The sequence below is a fragment of the Myiozetetes cayanensis genome, unplaced genomic scaffold (genome assembly GCF_022539395.1).
Source record: "Myiozetetes cayanensis isolate MyiCay16 unplaced genomic scaffold, myiCay2020 scf27, whole genome shotgun sequence".
In the NCBI taxonomy this organism is placed as follows: domain Eukaryota; kingdom Metazoa; phylum Chordata; class Aves; order Passeriformes; family Tyrannidae; genus Myiozetetes; species Myiozetetes cayanensis.
This window is the reverse complement of record NW_026087488.1, coordinates 5,175,599-5,194,724: the sequence shown is the minus strand read 5'-3', so window position 1 is coordinate 5,194,724 and position 19,126 is coordinate 5,175,599. Positions and strand designations below refer to the sequence as shown.

The window sequence follows — 19,126 nt, the reverse complement described above, 5'->3', positions numbered from 1 at the left end:
GGAAAGAGGACCACATATGGAACATATTTCCTTAAATTCTGGGAGTTATTTTATGAAATAGTTTGCACATGAGTGATGCCCCAAAAACTAACTAATCCTACTCCCCCCACTCCTGTTACTGTAATAGCCAAATCCCTAGTATGGAGAGTTTATAGCAGGATGAAGCTGTACATATCAGTATAATTGCTATGATAACAGTATCATCTGTACCCAAAATTTAGGGAAATGGTGCTTGAGCAATTTTTTTTGTATTGGTACTATTGCGTCTGTCACAGGTGGTTCCATGGAACATCTGCAGGTTCCTCAAGAAACAGCAATCTGCAAGTGTTCGTGCAACACTCCTGATGCCAGGAGCTGGTGATACCTGGGAGTAACAAGTTCTTATTTTCCTTCTGGGTGTGACCCCCTTTTAATGCAAACGTAGCAGTGCTGAAAGCAAACTACAAGTTCCTAAGCAGAGTCAAGTTCTGTGAGTCCAGAAAAAGAGGCACATTCAATGCTTTAGACATTCAAACAAGTGGAGCAGTTTTTAATTTGATGATTTATAAGTGAAGAGTTTACAGGCACGATTTGTACTTCCACCACTTTTTTTCTTTTTGACTCTGTCCCAATCTGACTTTACTGGCCTGAGGCCCAAGGCAGGCAGTTATTTTGGGACAGTGAAAAGTTATAAATAAGTTCTAATAAAACTATTAGGGGCACACACGATACTGAACGTCTTTCAAACCCTTCTTTGTAAGGGAACAAAGAGCATTTCACATTTATCACGATGGCAAGAGCCTCCTACGAAAAGTTTAAGGGGAGAGTTTCAACAACAAGTCTGGAGTAAAACTGGATCATGAACCCAAAATAAAAATATTCAGTGATCTAAAGAAATTCCAGATTATGCTAAAAAGAAAGGGGCTGAAGAGTCTCCAAAAGCAGAGCAGAGGGAAGCAGGCAGGCAGCGCAGCCTGGCCCTGGCAGCGTGTCAGGCTCCAGGGCTGGCGACCGCCCGGAGCACGTGGGCAGATGATATTGCAGCTGATGTCTGAGCTGCTTCCCTTTCCCCTGCCTGTCCTGCTGCTGCTGCTGAAAAGGAGGGGAAAAGCCACCAGATGAAGGGTATTGTGTGAGGTAATCTCCTCCTGACCGCTCTGACAGCGCCCCAAAGAGCCCACAGCGAACGGTCTTCAACGCTTTTGTGAATCGCAGACATTTCTACCCTGAAATAAATATATCATCACTTCACAGTACACAGGGAATGCTGAGTTGCCACCATGTTGGCAAAAGTATTCCAGGCTGCCAGCATTTCAGAAGGATACCCCACATCCACCTGCATCAGCTGGCGCTCATCAAACAATCCAGAATATTGTTTTCCAACAGTTTAAAAGATTATATTCCTATTGAATCCACACTACATTAAATCAAATTATTTTTTTTAAGTAAAAGAAGTAGTAATCATATTGATGTTAAAAAATAAAACTGCTGGCTTGAAGCTTAGTACCCTTTGGACTGTAAGGAGTAGCTCCTGTCCAAGGCAGAGTTTCAGGCCCCTGCTCGCTCGGGAGAACTTCCTTGTCCTGCTCATCGCATTTTCAAGACTTTCTGCATTATCAGCAACATCAGCTTAATCAGAAACAAAGACACTACAGAATAATCAAGGAGTCCATCCCTTTGTGGTCCTCAGGAACGCATGTTCCACATCTGGATAAACATGGGCTATCCAGAGAATGGAAACATTCCTTCCCCAGCTGTGGTTAGGCCCAAATCCTTTTTTTTTCCTCTGATTTACTCATAGTCCTGCACTGGGTGGTTCAAAACTGCACAAACCCTGCTGAGGCACACAAGAGGTGGTCTCAGGCCCAGGAATCTTCCTCCTGGTCCTTTACATCTACTATTTAAGCAAAAACTTCTGGGTTGTGATCTCCACCTCAAATGAGAGATCCTGAAGGAACTGACAGTGGTGACATCAACAGAAACACCAACTGTCCCACAGCATCCTGTTCTCCATCAGAAGATGAGGACTGGCACCCTCAAGAGTCAGAGACAGGAAAGCATCCACTTGTGCTGATGCAGATAAAGAGCAAAAGGTATTGAGTAGGTGGGAGTCCTTCCCACATAAGGGAACATCCTGCTAGAAATGCACGGATTCGGAGATCTGACAGAAGTTCTTTAGATCTTCTCTTCTGATGGTTTGTGAGGAGCCAGGACTGCAACAGGAACTGTCAGAAGGCTCATCCCACTGGGAAGGAAACACTTTCTTTCCTCTGATTCCTACAGTTTCTGTAGGTCCCCTTGGGGAGAGCAGGTGCTGCAGGACCACGACAGAATCTGAGCTCTAACCTTAGAGAAGCGTCCAAGAGTCTCAAGAACAGGCACTTCACATACAAAACTCAACACATGGTATCAAACCCTCTAATGTAAGAAATACATACAAACCACAGGTTCCTTGGCTTAAAAACCTTCTGTTCTAACAACTCCTATTGCCAGGGCAGCATCATTTGCTGTTACAGCAACAACAAGAGCCCAGCCTTCATCACTCCACAACAATGAGAGGAGGCTGCAAAAAGCTGAGAGCTCGTACACCATGCAGGGCAAGCCCCAGATTATCCCTGCCTTGCTGAGAGCAGCGTTGGGAGTGCAACTGTGGCAAGAAAACAGGTTAAGCTCTTTTATATCACCTAAAGAAAAGCAGCAGAACTGGAGGGTTTGTTTCAGGAGCTGCTGTTTGTACGGCTGAAGTAGAAGAACAGACACGCAGGGAGGTTCATCGCTGTAAATTATTGATCCGCTGCTTTCTAGACACTGAAACTGGTAATTAAACAAATGGTAAAAAGATCCTTCATCAATTATAGAGGTGTCACTTTAAATTACACTTGCTCCAGGATGAATAAAACACAGTGGTTAAATGCTTTGGGTACTTCAGGAGGCTTCTTGTTCAAAATCCTCACTGCAACAACACTGACTCTAATTCTCTTATATTGCTGCTCTGGAGTTCTGTGCATGTATTAAGCTTGAGAAAAGGAAATTAGAGCTTCTGTTTCACCAACCTTTTCTTACACAATGTCCAAAAAGCACAATCCCATGGTCAGGAGAGAGCTTTTGGAGCTGAGAACAGTGCTCTTTTCCGCTCAACATGGTTAGTTATAGGGCTGTAAGTCAAGGCCCTGTGATAACAGCCCTTGCCCAAAAATCAGACAAGAAAAGGTTTGTCTGCTAACAGCCAGTTGTGAAATCTGGGAAGTGCTGGGCAGACATTTGACACTGGTCTTAAGGTTTTTAGAAACTACAGACATGAACACACCCTCCACAACCTAAAATAACACTGGTAAGCTTCTTCTGAAGCAATATGATGATGACATCAAAGATACCCTTTTGAGCAGAAATCATGTCACAACCATAATGAGCACTCAAATTGGATTTCTGATAAGTTTTTATAACAGGGTGCACGCCTTGCTGCATCAAGCTTAAAGTTATCTCAATTTCACACGTTAAATATTTTATGTAAATGTAAAAATGTACTTGCTCTAATTCTGAAACAAAACCAGCAATCAAAGAAGAGCTTGGCCATCTTGCAGTTGCTAGCACAGATGCTCCCTAGAACCATTTTTATGTCTCTGAAATAGGTTTCACTCTGGGAAAGCATTTATTGAAGGCCGAGTTCATCAACTGATGGAGATAGGTCAGGGAGTATGAATATTCCAAGTGCAGGGCTGCACATGCAGAAGAAGCAGGCAGCTTAAAACACATCCTGAACAACCCTAACAGGTGGACACAGCTGGCATCCGTCAGGGAGCAGAGGCAGCAGTGAAGCAACAATGCTGGGAGGCAACATCAGGGAAACAGCAGCCAGAACAATCCTAGAAGTCAAAGAACTCCGTGCTTGCCGTGGTGAAGTGGGGAAGAAGTGAAAGTGGGAACCCAGGGTGGAAACAGAGGCCAAGGTGATGAACCATAGGAATATGCTGTGGAAGCTGGAGACGGGTGCATCATCAGCTGATGGAAATGCTCCAAGTGGGAGATGAAGGCTGGACTGTAGGATTTTTGTGAAGGAAAGAACACCAGTGCTTAGGAGGGGGACAAGAGAATCAAAGGCTGAGCTGACTCTTCCTACCGCTCCCCAAATAATGAGGCTGAAGCACAAGGAGAGCAAGCTCTGCTGTGGGCCCGGTGCCAACTGCTTTATGAATTCTTCCTCGCCTGTTCTGAGGAGAGTTACACAAGGTAAGGCTTTATTCATAAGTGCCTGATGGATCCTGTGTGTGCAACAGCTCCTACCAGCAGAGCAGTGTTTGTGGGAAATGGTAGGAAGAGTGTCTAAGAGAGATAAAGCCTTTGAGTTGCAGACGAAGCTGCCAGCCCTCATTTCCAGCTTGTCAGAGCAAGTCCTTCTTGAAGTCAGCAGGCTGGAATGAAGAGAATCTGGCATTTGTGCATGGATGTATGGCTCAGCCAGCCAGGGTGGAGCGGCTGGCTTTAATCACACTTTCCACAAAGGAGGGGGGAGTGGGAGTGGCAAAGTACAGTGACTGATGGTCGTTATCTGCTATACATCCACAAATTCCTCTTCTTTGACTTGGTATTTCAAGCCTGACCTCCTTTCCTGCTTCCACCAGCCCCAAGAGGAGGAGGGGAAGGGACAGACAGAACTGGAATTTGAGGGTCCTTCACATTCTCAGGATTCCTGGTGTGTGTGACAGGCAGCAAACACTTGTCTGGTGATCTGACAAATTCCACGTTCCTGCGAATTCCTGCAACAGCTGATGGGTCACAGTAGGTAGGTACATGCAGGTAGCTGCAAGGCTGAACCCCACTATTCCAAAATTCACTTATCCAAGTGCTAACCCATTACTATCCCTGCTGTTCCAGCTCACCTGCTGGGTGACAGCTGGTTGTGAAGCCTCTTTACCCAGAGTGCTGCTATGGTATCAAAAAGGAGTAAAGCTCCAAAACAGTTTAATCCACTACAGCACTAGCAACAATAAAGAATTCCAGTTCAAACCACTTCTGGTTGCCTTTCACCCTCACAACGAGGCTGCAGTTCACTAAATCACACGGAGCTTCAATCCCATCTAGAAATAGCCTCTTCAAGTCTCTACTGCAGGATGGCATTCCTAAATTTTGTTTACTTGGGTGCCACTACTTGGTGGTGACAGCAACAGCAGCTACAAATTGCAGGAACCTGCATGTCTGCCTGGAGTGGGCTCACAGCCCAGATCCAACCTCTCACACGGAAGGTTTTGGCAGCAAAGCTCGTTCCTTCTCCTTTACCCTTCCTGCCTGTGTCGGTCACATCGTGCTCAGATACCACAGCACGGTAACCTTGTCCTGCTGCCACACACACACACCTTGTCAGAGTCCCACAGGGCCCACAAGCCCTTTGAACCTTTACAGCTGGTGAAGAGCAGTGCAAAAGTGTGGCATCCCTAAATCCTCCCTCCCTCCAGCCCCACAGTGCTCTGGCTCTCCCAACCTCCTTCCAGAGCTGACAATGCTCTGGGAAGGGGCAGGGCTGTATCTGCTCCAGAGAGAGCAGAACACACTGACATCAGTGCCCAACTGGACACCCCTGCCTTGGGTTTTTCTCCCCACTATGGACCCTGGACACTCTGTGGGCAAGAGGCAGAACAGACTCCAGCTTCTCCTGGCTCAGTGTCCAGGTGTGTGTACCCTGGCAGGATTTATCAGTGCCCCTCTCTGTTCCTGACCTGATCCCACATTAATGGGCACAGCAGTGCAGGCACTGCTTAGGAGCTGTAACTGCAGGATAACTACAGGAGCCTGTGAGTCCCCAGTACAAGCAGTGGGGTGGAGATCGTGTATTTTGTTTGTAAATCTTAATAAAGCCAACATTTAGAAAACAACTAATTACCATTTACGTTCCAAAGAGCTGGCCTAGCTCCACATCCACATGCTGGGAGGTTTTAGTGCCAATCAGCCCACACATCTGAGCACAAAAGTCCCCCAGTATGACTGCAGAACCTTCTAGCAAACTCAAACTTCTCCTCACTGACTTCAAGGATGAAAGCATGGTAGCATAAGAAGAGGAGTTACACAAACCATCATTCCCACATCATCACATTACAGACACCTGTCCAAGGTGAAAAGAGCACAGCAAGTGTCCTCTGAGGTGCCAGAGTGCAGTCCCAGGCTGCTGTCAGTTGACCCAGACAGCTGATATTGCTGTGATACAGCTCATCCTCTGTCCCAGCTGTGCTTGTCCTGGCCCTCTCCCTCCTCTGGACTTGGACTCAAGATCCTTTCAAGCTCCATGACAAGACAGTTCAAGAACTAAACAAAAAGCAAACACTTTTTTCTTCATCATTGTTCTTCCAACTGTTTCCATTCACTCACCAAAGGGTCAGATGGATACTATTTCAGGTACAGGGCAGGGAGTGGAGAACTAGTGAAGCCAATTTAAATTGGTTTAGTGGAAGGTGCCCCTGCCCATGACAGAGTAGCTGGAAGGAGATGATCTTCAAGGTCCCTTCCAACTTGAACCATTCTGTGATACTAAACAGAACTTCATGTCAATATAAGCTTATTTTATACACTGGGGGAATACAACCTCCTGGCAGGCACAAAAACAAAGGGCTTTTCATGCAAACACTGAAAACCTTGAGGAGCGATGCACGTCCAACTATCACCCCTGGCAGCCTCAGGGACAAGCCCAGGAATGCCACCAGAGGCTACAGCCTGTCAGCTGCAGAGTTCCACGAGCAGGGAAGCAGCACTATAAATGACCTATCCTGACACATGTGGGGATCCGTGTCACACCCGATCTGCCCGCAGAAACACCCGAGCTAAGACACTGCTCTGCTGTTCAACAAGGCTGCAAACAACTGACGCTTTTTGGCAGGTGCCTTACAAAGGAGGGCTCTGATGCTGCTGGACTCTGATTGCAAGCACACAGGAGGGGGGGCAGCTCACTTCACACACTCATCACTGTGCCATTTATTGACCCAAATGAACCTTCCCACTCCCTATCAATCCACAAATCTCAATCCAGCCCGCACTAAACACTGATTGATTTTCTACTCTAACGAGCACTGTGTCACATTTGTGTTAACTACCCATCAGTTCAGATAAGTGGTTTGCAATTAAGATAATTTGTTTGAGGCCAGAAAGTGTGGCCTGAAAAGCACTTTGGAGAGTTCAGCACACAGATTAACCAGAGAAGTTCACTGCTGAAACAGGCAGCAAGGTACCAGCTGACAGCTACTTTAAGACCTATATACCAGAATTTACCTTTCCAGTCTATCCAAAATAAAAAGCAAGATTTGTCCCAACTGCATTTTTCCTTGGAAGGTAATAGCTTGCTTGTACAGTGCTTGGAAAAGATTTCTTCCCAGAGGATTACACTCACCCTGCAGCAACACTGATCTTCTTCCCCTCGGTGTTTCCACTGAGGTGGCACCACAATCCTTTCACAGGTGCTTCCTATTCTGACGGCAGACAACGAGCATTCCGGGAAAAATACCTTCAGCAACAAACAGCCAACTTGACTGAAGCCTCCAGAAAAAAGTAAACAGTTACACGAGCGCGGCTTTGGAGTTCCATGGACGTGAGCCTGGACATAGTTCACATTCCCATCCTACACAGAGCCACGGAACCACTCGGCGGAATTTTCCTCCCAGTGCAAGCTGGGCTAGGAAAGCGGTTTGGATGCCAGCAGCTGCCAGTTCTGAACACACTCAGGCTCACCGTTGGAACTCCCCTGTCCCCACCTAGATCCGGAAACTGCAGAGCAGAAAGGAGACACTTGGCAACCAGTCAGGTTTCAGTTTGAAGAGTGAGATCAAACACCCTCCTTCACGCTGCAAGGGTTTTTTTTTTGCATACAGAACACCACATCTCTTGCAACACTTCCTCTCTTCCTCTTCACATGGAGCCTCATGACTGCTCTGCCAGAGCAGCAGGGAAGCCCTGGCTCCCAACACTCACTGCCTGCCAGGCCCCCAGCACCAGCCACCCCCTGCTCTGTCTACAGCAATCTCCAGCAAGTGCAGCTCATCTTGGACTCTTTTTTTCTTTTTGCTCTCCTTTCCTTTATGCTTCTTCCTTGTATCGAGACACAAATACCTCAAATCAGATTAGTTTATGCTTGAGTCAAATAACATCTGAAAGCTTTACCCAAATATAAATATATATGGCCCAAAACGATCAGCCCATGTATTCTTTAAGTTCATCAGGCAAAAAAAAAAAAGATATTGTGTTTCTTCATTATGTCAGCACATGTTTTTCTTAAATGTTCTGAGGGACTTTAACACGCCTGGTTTAGAAATACCTCATGAATGTGTGTAAATTATCCCTTCTATTATCCCAAATTGCTCCCAGCTTTCTCCAATCCCAGCATAAGCAGTCATGAGAGTGTTGTTTCTTCTCTGGATTGAGGAGACACATTTAGGTGATCTTAAAGGCCAGTATTTTAAGGTGGCCAGCATTTACCTGAAGCATTTAACAGGAAGCACCATGGCCCATCTGCATTTACAGAGATGCTTTCTGCTGGAAACCAAAATTGTAAGTGCTGATACTCAGCACCAACTGAGAAATGAGAGCCAAGATAATGAGCATTTTTCCTTAAGTTTCATAAGGCCAAGCTTTAATTTTCCTTAGCAAAATAATCTGAAGATCCACTACTTTGGGAGGATGCAGAGACCAAACGGAAAGCGAAGTAAGATCAATCAGATCTATGATACAAGCTTATTTTTGACTGACAACCTTTTCTGCCTCCCACACATTTATCTCCCTCAAACTTTTCCAGCCTCCACTTCTTGGCCTCTTCTTTCCTTGCTGACCTCTCACATCATTTTAGCCTCCTACTCCTTTTTGGTTTCTGCTTTTCTTAGTGATCTCCCACTCCTTCTCAGCCTCCATTTTTCCTTCTGGCCTCCCACAGGTCTTCAGCCTCTGGTTTTCTCTCAGACTCCCACCCCTTCAGCCAGCACATGACATTCAAACCCCCTTAAGGTTATCAGGTTGTAAATTCCCTTTCCAAACAACAGGGTCTCACCTTGATATGCATGTTCATACTCTGACTTCTTTTACAGCCCAGCTGACCAGAAACACTCCAGCCTCAATCCTGACATCTTGCAGTCACAACAGCACAGTTTTATGCCCAAGGAAACACTCTGGCTCTCTCAGTAACCTCAATCCTGCTAGGAACCTCACAGCTCTGTACAGTTAATTGTGTCAATGGAGGCACAAAAGCAAAACAAGAGAAATTCTGAGATGATAAAAATCAGAGTTTCACATAGATGCTCTGAGCTTTCCCGATGGCTCCATCAGCTGCTGTTCCCAGTTCTTATCCACCAGCTTTCTGGACAGAAAATCAGCATTATTTTATTTTATTAATATCAAATATTTAACTGAAGTTAAATATCATCTGCATTCCCACAGAGTGCTATGGTTGGGCACACAAAAAAACACACTCTGTACTTCTCTGCAGAACTTGCTTTTGATCCCCTCCCCCAACCATAAGAGCAAACAAATCCATGCATTGAGAAATGTGATGGGTGCTTTTTTTTTGGTTATTTTTGGAAAGATAAAACAGATATAAAAGCAGTTCTTCATTATCCATTACTATGCTTTTCCAGGAATCATGTTGCTCTGAATCTTCTCTTTCAAGCTGCAATATTTTTTTAGTTTCATGGTACTTACTAGTTCTGAAGGGAGAAGAAAGAGAACTGACCACAAAATTCATAAATGCATAAATTCAAAGAGAAGATCTGAAATGGCTTCAAAAATTATATTTTAAAAGTCCAAACCCTCTTTCCTGTCCCTCCACATGGAGTGTCAGACATGCTGAGCTGCCCCCACTTCGCTCCCACGTGAACAAAGTGATGGAAAAACCTGACACGTTGCACTGGCTGCACTTGGCAGGGTTTGTGCAGTCACCAAAACCAACCAGGTACACAAACACTGCTGTTACAATCTTAACAGGTGTAATGGGTGGGTAGGAAAGCTGCCTGGAACACCTGTGAGAAAACCCTGTGCTAACAGAGAACAGCAGAGAGTCAGTCAGGAAGAGACAGGACTGAACTTCAGTGCTCACTCACACGAGGCAAAAGAAACATCTGTTTTGCTGTCCAAGTTCCAGTTCTCTCAAGAGAGAGAATTCCTGGCTTCCTGGCACAAAGGTGTGGTTTTCCCTCCCAAGAGGCAATTTCAACCAGACTCCAAAAGTTCTAAGAGTGTAAGACAACCTGTTATTTAAAAGAACAAGATGTGTGGACAGAGAACAAGGCTTCCTGGTCTCTAATTTGAAAGGTTCAATAAAACTCTAGAAAACCCCAACAATAATTTCGTGCAATAATTTTCCCACTCTCCAAACTGAACCACTGGACACCTCAGCTACAGATCAAAACCTGAACTGCAAAGACATTAATTTTAAAGCAACACTGTGTAGTGTTGCAAACATGTATCAGGTTATGTTTTTTTAAAAAAAAATGTTGATTATAGTGTGCTGCCTTGTAAAGCACAGAACTGCATATTTTAGTTATTAAAGTTAGCAAACAAGTCTGGCTGTTGAAAGTCATTTCCCTGAGTAAACAATGACTCAGTGTGGGCTGTATAATGTACAAGTTATTAGTTACTGTTAGTGAGTTTAAAAAACCCAGCTCGAAACACCATACAAAGATCTGCTTCAGAAGGGAAAATAGCTTTCCTCCTACTTCTATAGTTCCAGTTATATTGTTTCAGTGGAATTTAATTTTCTAAAAGGCTACACAGATCACTATCTCTTCATTATATAATTGGACATTGACTTAACTGGACCCTTCAGCCATGAACAATATGCACAGTGAGAGAGCTGAGTTTACCCTCTCTTCTGTTCTCAGTTTGTCACTATAGCTCTGAAGTGAAAGTGACTCTTTCCTGGACAGGAATATCCCATTCAGACCAGGCAGCAGGTGGCAATGAAAACAGACATAAAGGCAACCATGAAATATTGAGTATATGGTAATGAAGAAAAATGCACTTGTAAGCTCCCCAAAATCCTCTGACAACACTGTTCTCTTGAATTACAGCTCCCTCCATAATCCTTCTCTTCATTAGTAAAATGGCCAAATACACCTGGTGATTGTCAGCTGGCAGAAGGCACCAGGGATCACTCTGCCTAATGAAACAGCCTCAGCTGCTGAGGAACAAAGGCTTCCCTGCAGCCTTAACCCACTGCAAAGGCTGTTCTGCAGCCTCAGTGTGCACTGTCTGAGATCAGGAGCACAGGATCTCTGTGCTGAAGCCTCTGGTCAGATACATGAACACTATAAGGAAGAAGAGAGTCAAATAACAGAATCACAGAATATCCTGAGCTGGAAGGGATCCACAAGGATCATCAAAGTCAAACTCCTGGCTCTGCCCAACAATCCCACCACGTGCCTGAGAGTGTTGTTCAAACACTCCTTGAGCTCTCTTTGGTTTGGGGCTGTGACCACTTCCCCAAGGAGCCCGTTCCAGTGCCTGACCACCCTCCAGGGGAAGAACCTTTTCCTGATATCCAACCCCAACCTCCCCTGACTCAGCTTCCTCGGGTCCTGTCACTGGTCACCTGAGAGAAGAGGTCACTGGCTGCTCCTCCACTTCCCCTCTTGAGGAAGCTGCAGACTGTGGTGAGGTCTCCTCTCAACCTCCTCTTCTCCAGGCTGAACAAACTAAGTGACCTCAGCCACTCCTTATGACTTCCCCTCTAGGCCCTTCATCATCTCTGTAGCAAACTTTGTGGTAAACTTTTACTAGAAAAGCGCCTCCAAAAGAAATCCCCAGAATTAAATTTAAAGGCACAGCCTTTTAAAGCAGCTACAGCTTATATGGCCCAGTCTGCATCCAACCAGCGGGCTGAGTGCCATCACAACCGTGTTAGGGAGGCCTTTTTATAGTCATTCATGGACTATCCACTTCCTGGCAAATATCACAACACATTTTGACGAGACATTCTTTGCCACCAGCAATGACACTGCCCATTCAGTAACAAAACTTCCCAGTGACTGCTGTACCTTCCAGCTCCAGGACCTCAGTGCCCGGAAGGCAAACACCGCAGCACTCCCAAGGTACTGCCAAGTGCTAAATTCTACCTTCATTTATTATCAGCTGCTGAACTGAATTACAGGAAGGGCGGGGGCCAAGCTGGACTAAGGTCAACGTACCGGTTAAAGGGCCGTGAAGGGAAGCACAGCTTAGCTGTGACCAAGTGCTTTCCCACTGCCAGGGAGAGCTATCCATGCACACATGGATGTCACAGGAGTTCTAAATACCAACCTTTATCACCTTCCAGGACAGGAACTGAATATAGGACAGGCTACACCGCAGATATATTATAAGTAACAGAGAAGGTACTGGCCCTGCTGCTCCTTGCAGCATTTAAATGTTTAAATATTTAAATAAAGTAGGGCAGGGCTTCAAGGAACACCAGACTTTCCTCCCCCACAGAACATGACTCAGTTACAACAAATTACTTGGTATTTGTCCACTCAGAATCCTTCTGCCATAACAAGCTTTGTTAGCCTTTCACGTTTATTTATGTTGCTTGCTTTATTAATGCTTTCTGGGAAGAGCTGGCCACCCACCCCACTAATGCATCAACAAGGAATATGCAGAGGACGGCACAAAATACATAGCGGGATGTTTTCCAGCAGAGAGATCTCTGAGGCCAGGCACAGCAGGCACAGCACCAGCGGCTCCCTCCAGGCACAGAAGGAGCTGTGCTCCAATCTCAGAGAAACACAACCCATGCAAACCTCACCCACTGCAGATGACAGAAGGTTAGATGTATGGTTTCTGCTGAAGCCAGGGACAGCAATCCTAGGCAAGGCCAACCACATCACTCAGGGGCTGGTTCCACAGCAGTCAGGCAGTAACACAGGAAGGGCCCTGACAAAAAACAAACACGTGCCACAACTGCCAGCACAAAGCACTGCTGCTTCCAACAGGCCAGTCCCCACCTGATCCCAGCCTTTCCTTCCTCTGTGCAGATGTTGGTGTGCTCACACGGGGAGCTGGGCTGGGAAACTGCTCCAGACAAATCACCTGTTTGTTTTGCCTGCTCAGCTTTGATTTGGATCAGGTCTGAAAAGTTAACCACATTGGAGTGGCGCTGCTACAGGTGAGGCAAAGCACAATACAGATGGTTTTCCCCGCAGTGACGTTTTAGAAACACACAAATGAGCCTTTATAAAGGGATATTGAGCCTGTATGAAAGGACAAGGGATTTAGTTACATTTGCATCGCTTGCAAAGGGCAGTAGGACACACCAGCCTCAGGAAAATCTGCTGCACTTTAAGTTCCCTCCCACACCAGTAACACATCAGATTTTCCCTATATAAATTATAAATTCCTATATTTCCCTATATAAATTCGTCCTACAGAAAGTATTGGTTATCTGACAGCCCCCTGTGAACAGCCCTCACTCATTACTCTCCAAACTGGGAGGCAAAGTGCTCTAGCCCAGGGATTCTCCTTAATTTACACGCTGGAACCACTCCAGCCTGCCAGGTAAGAGCACTGGGTTGAAACACAGAAGCAATAGTTTAACCTCTGCTCTGGGACTGTGGCAGCTGCTGCACTTGGTGGCAGCTCCTGCATTTGGTGTAGCCTGTCCCTTTTGACAGGGGTAGAGGAATTTGTCCAGTTCCTAGAAAGCACGTGGTTCCCAACAAAGTAATAAGCAACATGACACTACAAACAATAAAAAAATCTCAAATATCTGAACAAGACTAAGACTATCTTACCTTTGCATAAAGTTTGAGCTTTTTCATAAGAAGACACACCATATGTAATGTTATAAAGTATTCTTGGTCCCCAGTTCTTTACTGACCTTTCTCCAGTAGACTTAGATCAAACAAAAAAAAAAAAAAAATTAAAAAAGGTTTTCTACCTAGCTATTTGTTAGGATCTATATAAGTTCTCTCATAATTATTATAAATCCTGCAACATCAATCACAAGTTTCTTCGCTATTAATTATGCAAAGGAGAACAGAAATTACACCCTGTGGATCCTGAGTCACATGGGATCTCTCACTCCCTTAGTGTATTATGATTCACATCTTTTTTTCCTTAAAAAAAAAAATATCCTTTACACCATGATAAATTAGGAGAGCATGTGCACAGTCTAGCACTCCATTGGTCCCTGCCAGGCAGAAAACAAGATTCATATTTATACAACCCCTCCCTAAAACACATTATATCCACTATCAAAACTGAAACCTCTCAAGTGTCATGCCAGTGGTTGCCATATCAGGGCCTACTGTAAAAACTAAGAACTCATCACTTCCATAAGCCTTAGGCAGTTTTCAAAAGGTGCTGACAACTGGTAATTGTCTATTGCCCCAAAAGCAGATGAAAGAAAAATGCCTTTCTTCCTAAGTACTCTAAGATGTGGTTCTGTTTTCGTGGATTGTCCCACCAACCCAGGATATTTTCTCATTTGTCACTTTCTAAAACTAAGCAGCTGCCATCTACAAGTAGTTCCGGTGAAGCCTTCTGCCTCCAGCAACTGTTAGAGAATGATTAAATACCAGAATAATCTCTGTATTGTATCTCAGAATCACTTTTCCTCTGTAACGCTCCCAACTACAAGAACACAGCTCAAGCCAGCTTACTTGGAAAATTCAAGTTACTAGAACGAGTTGCTCATTCAGGCAGAGTCAGCTTCCTTCCAAGAATCACTGTCGCCTAAAGCAATTAACTCCAGGTCTATCAGAACTGGGAAAAACTGGCATAGAAAGCAGCACAAGAGATGGGGACCCCCGAGTCTCAGTGGATTCAGACCTGTGGTCTAAGCTGAAGAAGTACGGAGTTTGACATCACCTCCATCTGTAAAACGGGGCTAAACACAGCGAGCTCTCTTCACCGAGCGCTCTCAGGCACCTGTGCAAGCACCGGCCGAGAAGGAAGAATCCTACCAACGTCAGTGCCAGTGGCATGCCCAGCAGGGCGGGCCAGCAGCGCGCACACAACCGTAACTCAAGTCAGGGATGTTACAGGAGGCCGGTACAGAGCAGGGCAAGGCAGACACCCCGAACCCCCGGCCACGTTTCGGCCCGGAGCAGCCGCACGCCCCGCCACGCCCTGCCGGGCTCCGGCCGCGCTCCCCACGGGCTCCCCACGCGAGCGCTCCGCCCGTCCCGGGCTGGGCGCTCGGGATGCGCTCGGGGAAGCGTTACCGGAGTCGGCGGCGCCGCGGAGCGGGAGGGAGGGAGCGGCAACCGCCCGGCGCTGCCGGAGCCCGCGCCCTGCCGCCGCCAGGATGCCGGCTGGCTCTCGAGCGCTCGTTTGTTTCTTCCGTGGAAATTTTTAGAGTTTCCGGGAAGGTCGCCGACTCCGGTGGAGGGGGAAGGGGCGGGTGGCACGGCCAAAACCGCGGCTGCCCGCCCTGCCCTCCCTCTCTCTCTCCCTCCGCACGGCGCTGCCCCCTTGAGCCATGCGGCCGAAGGAGGGTGGGGGGAAAGGGGCCGGGCGGTGGTCACGGACACCCGCGGAGGGGCCCCCCCCCGGCCCCCGCTCACCTTGCGCTGGGCGCCGCGGGACGCGGCTCGGGGCCCTGCGGCGGCTCCGCGAGCGCCTCGGCGCCGACTGCCCGCGGAGCCCGCGCCGCGCCGCTAGTGAGCATGTCCGAGCGCCGGGCATGCGGGCTGGGCCCCCGCTCCGCCCTCACCTGCACGGACACCGCGCTGCCCGCACCGCCCGCACCGCCCCGCGCTGCCCCGCACCGCCCCGCCGCTGCTCGCTGTCCCCCCGCGCCCCGCACGGCCGCGCTGGAGGGAATTCTGCCCGTCCTGTCCCCCCCCCACCCCGCCTCTGGTGGTCAGGGGGGGCGTCGTGAAAAAGCGCGCCTTCGAAAAGTTCGCTCCCGAGTGGTTTTCTCCCCCCACCACGGAGAGACAGAGCGAACTTCGCCACGTTCAGGTTAACCATCTCCTCTGATGGTTTATCCGCATCCACGCAGGTGGGAAATACCGCAGGCAGCCTTCCTCGGGATCCACGGGGAATTCTGCACGTGATCGAATTCCCAACATCCTGAACCACACTGAGCTGAAACAGTAAAGCTCTGCCACTCCTGCAACAGTTGAAAGGGTCTTTAAAGCCTCTGTTAAAGCGCGGGACATCAGAAACTGCCTCTCTCTGGCCATTCCTGCACCACAGACAGCACTTGGCACCGACAAGGCTGCTGTTCTCAAAGTAGCAAATTGCCCTTTTATGGCATGTTAATGAGCATTTAAAACTTTTTAGCAAGCCGAACTGATACCTTTTCTCTTGCTGATGTCTCCCCCAGGACCCTGGCACATGCTGTTTGAGATAAGGTTTAAAGGAACAGTTCTCCCTGGGAAAGACAATTCAGTCCCGCCAGTGTCCTCTACTGTCACTACAAGTAAGTCGGTAACATTTCAGGACCATTTACTGAACACCAAAGAACACTGGAATTGCCACTATCTCCTCTTCCAGCAAGGCAGAGAGAGCTCTCAGATTTTTGTGGAATAAAGTGACTCTACCTGACAGCGGTGTAACCTCACACAGTAAATGTCTCAGCTAATTTTCAGATCGAGTTTTAGATTAGTCACAACAAGGACAATGCAAGGAAACGGGAGCAACATGCACAGATGTGCACTTCAGTACAAGATGAATCTACCAGAGCTGTTACATGGCTTTTAAGCACCTATGGCAGAGAGCTATAAATTCACAGTTGCATTTGGGTACTTTATAAACATTTTAAATAGTTTTTACAGTTTCTTTTCTAAAGAATCCTTTAATTAAAAAACATACAAATCCAGTTAGAAAATATTCCGGAGCAAACCACACGGAATGGCCGCGCATCCCAAGAAAACGGAAAGTATTTTTAGAAGAGTACTGTGCCTTTCTTAACTGTTCATATCTACCACATCAAACCAGAAATAATCAGCTCATGGATTTTCCATCTGCTTGCATACAAACCCTGAACCAGAGTCAGTAAAAGTCACAAGTTAACAGAATACTCAGTTCCTTGAGATACTCATAGTAGCCTGTTAATATGTCCCTCAACTCTGAATTTTCCATGTGTGAACCTTCCTATAACATTCAGGGCATGAACCCAATGACAGCACAAACAGTCAATATTGAGGAGGATCAAAACACTCTTCAGAGCTCTTTCCCTTCCTTCGTACTCCGAAAATGCCTCCAGAATTATGACAGAATTAATACAGCCAGACCAAACACCAACTGCAAGTCACACCAACTTTGCTACACTACAGTATTTCAACAGGAAATGCCCTTTAACAATTTTCTAAACTCACAGTCACTTCATATGAACGTTCATTGCTACTAATTCCATCCTAGGGAGAGAAAACTGTTCACAACACAGCTACAGCCACTCCAAGAACCAACCAGTCTTGCAAACCCTCATATTTCTGCACTGGAGTCGCTCAGTTCAGAACTAAGCTGGTTATTGTGTAACTAACACTGCAAGAGGGGAAAACAGAACAATAAAAGCCGGGCTTACAGTCTTGCGCTCTCCATCGCGACCGACCACGCGGATGATTTCTCCTGTAGGAATACGTTCAATCCGCAGCTCCATTTTTCCAAGGCAACTCAGTAAATCTCTCTGTTCTTTACGGATAGTTCTGATTTCAGCACACAGCAGCAGCAGCAGCAGAATTCGACTAACTGCAATCTTTGGTTGAGAGCCCTGTTGTGAGAGGAAAAGATGAACCTCTGTATTTATACTAAGTGCTAGGTGTGAGCTGAAACAATTAAGTTCAAGACTGGTTTCCACTGGTTACAATGTGCCACGACAGTTCCAAGAAGCCTAAATTTATGCTCGTGTTTATTGCTGCCAACTTTGTTAATGTTCCACTTCGCTCCCAGCGGACTCAGAATCCCAAGTCAAGTCGCTGCGGATGCTGTTTCAGAGGTATTGGTACGAAACAATCACACGGCAGACTTCAAAAATCTTTACCAAGAGGGTTTATGTAGAAAAAAATTCTTCATCCTTTGCCTCCACGAGGCAGGGCAATAGAAAATACCAATTGCTCCCGTGGTAACTACAGGAAGTTCTGCAAATTGCTGCAGAACGAGATCGTTATTAATTGAGTCCTTGAGTAGCTAACTAATCATGACAAAGGAAATTAATTGCACATCAGTGCACAAAAATTCCTACTACAAATATGAGAAAAATATTCTGGTGAACACTGGTTTAAGTGCAGTTACAGAGCTTTACAATGGTCATGCCATCCATTAATGGAGAGGCCAGACCTTTCACTCCCTTCAAAAAAGATGAGATATCCCACCCGTGACTGGAGTGGGGAAATCAGTCTAAATTTCAGGTATCTTAAGACTTGCTGATAGGAGACAATTCCTTTTATCTTCCTGGAAGAGCCAATTTTGAATTTTCAACTCTGCTACGAGCCAAATACAAACGGTAATGCTCATCAGAAAACCTACCTACTTCATAATATTAACAACCACTGGCCACTCCAGAGCAGATCCAGGTAACACCAGTCTGTTCAGCAGCTGAAAAGAAACAGCCTGTCACTGTTCTGTCTTTCATATCTGGAATTATTCTTATGCTTCCCTTAGCTGTTACACACCAGACTGTTCCACTCCAACAATTGTTGCCTTGAGCACTTACTTGCCAATACAGGGTTCTACTGAAAAAGAGATTTATCATGTTTAAAAAAACCCCATCACTGTCACTTCCCCAAACAAACCCACCATATTCTCAGTAATATGGAGCAATACCCAGCTTGTCCTTTCTCCCCTTCCTATGGAGAGAAATCACAAAGATTGGTCATCTAGAACACAAGAATTGTGTAGCTGGAATGGCTCCTGTGATGCTGATACCAGAACTATGTGCAAAAAAGCTTTTGAAAATGGGCTACAACTCAGTGAGAAGAGAAAAAAAAAAAGGATGAAGAAAGTAGAAAGAAGCTGAAGAAAAAAAATATAAGAACAAAATAAAAAAGGGAAGAGAGGAACACAGTGTGGTCTCTGCTGAGCTCAAGCAGTTCATTGCAAAACCACTGCAACTACACTGAAAACACACAGTGAAAGTGGTATTTGATAAATAACACTGAAACATTCCCTACCAGGACTGATGTCTGTACTTAAATAACTGCCAGTTTCAAAGTATAGTTAGCAGGTTAAAATGTTTGCTATTCTGTTTTTCTTCCTTTTGTGG

The 19,126-nt window shown here is 46.2% G+C and overlaps 1 protein-coding gene across 2 annotated transcripts in view; it reads right to left on the bottom strand.

Moving 5' to 3' along the window:
* Positions 1 to 15,601, bottom strand: part of MYO1C (myosin IC) — a 53,032-nt gene extending 37,431 nt beyond the window's left edge. The window contains exon 1 of one of the 2 annotated variants that reach the window (XM_050322070.1): positions 15,483 to 15,601. The gene's annotated coding sequence lies outside the window, so the exon portion shown is untranslated. Of the gene's footprint in view, positions 1 to 7,348; positions 7,553 to 15,482 lie in introns of those variants that run through there. The other variant, XM_050322071.1, reaches the window with a different exon arrangement.
* Between the last annotated feature and the right edge of the window lie 3,525 nt (positions 15,602 to 19,126).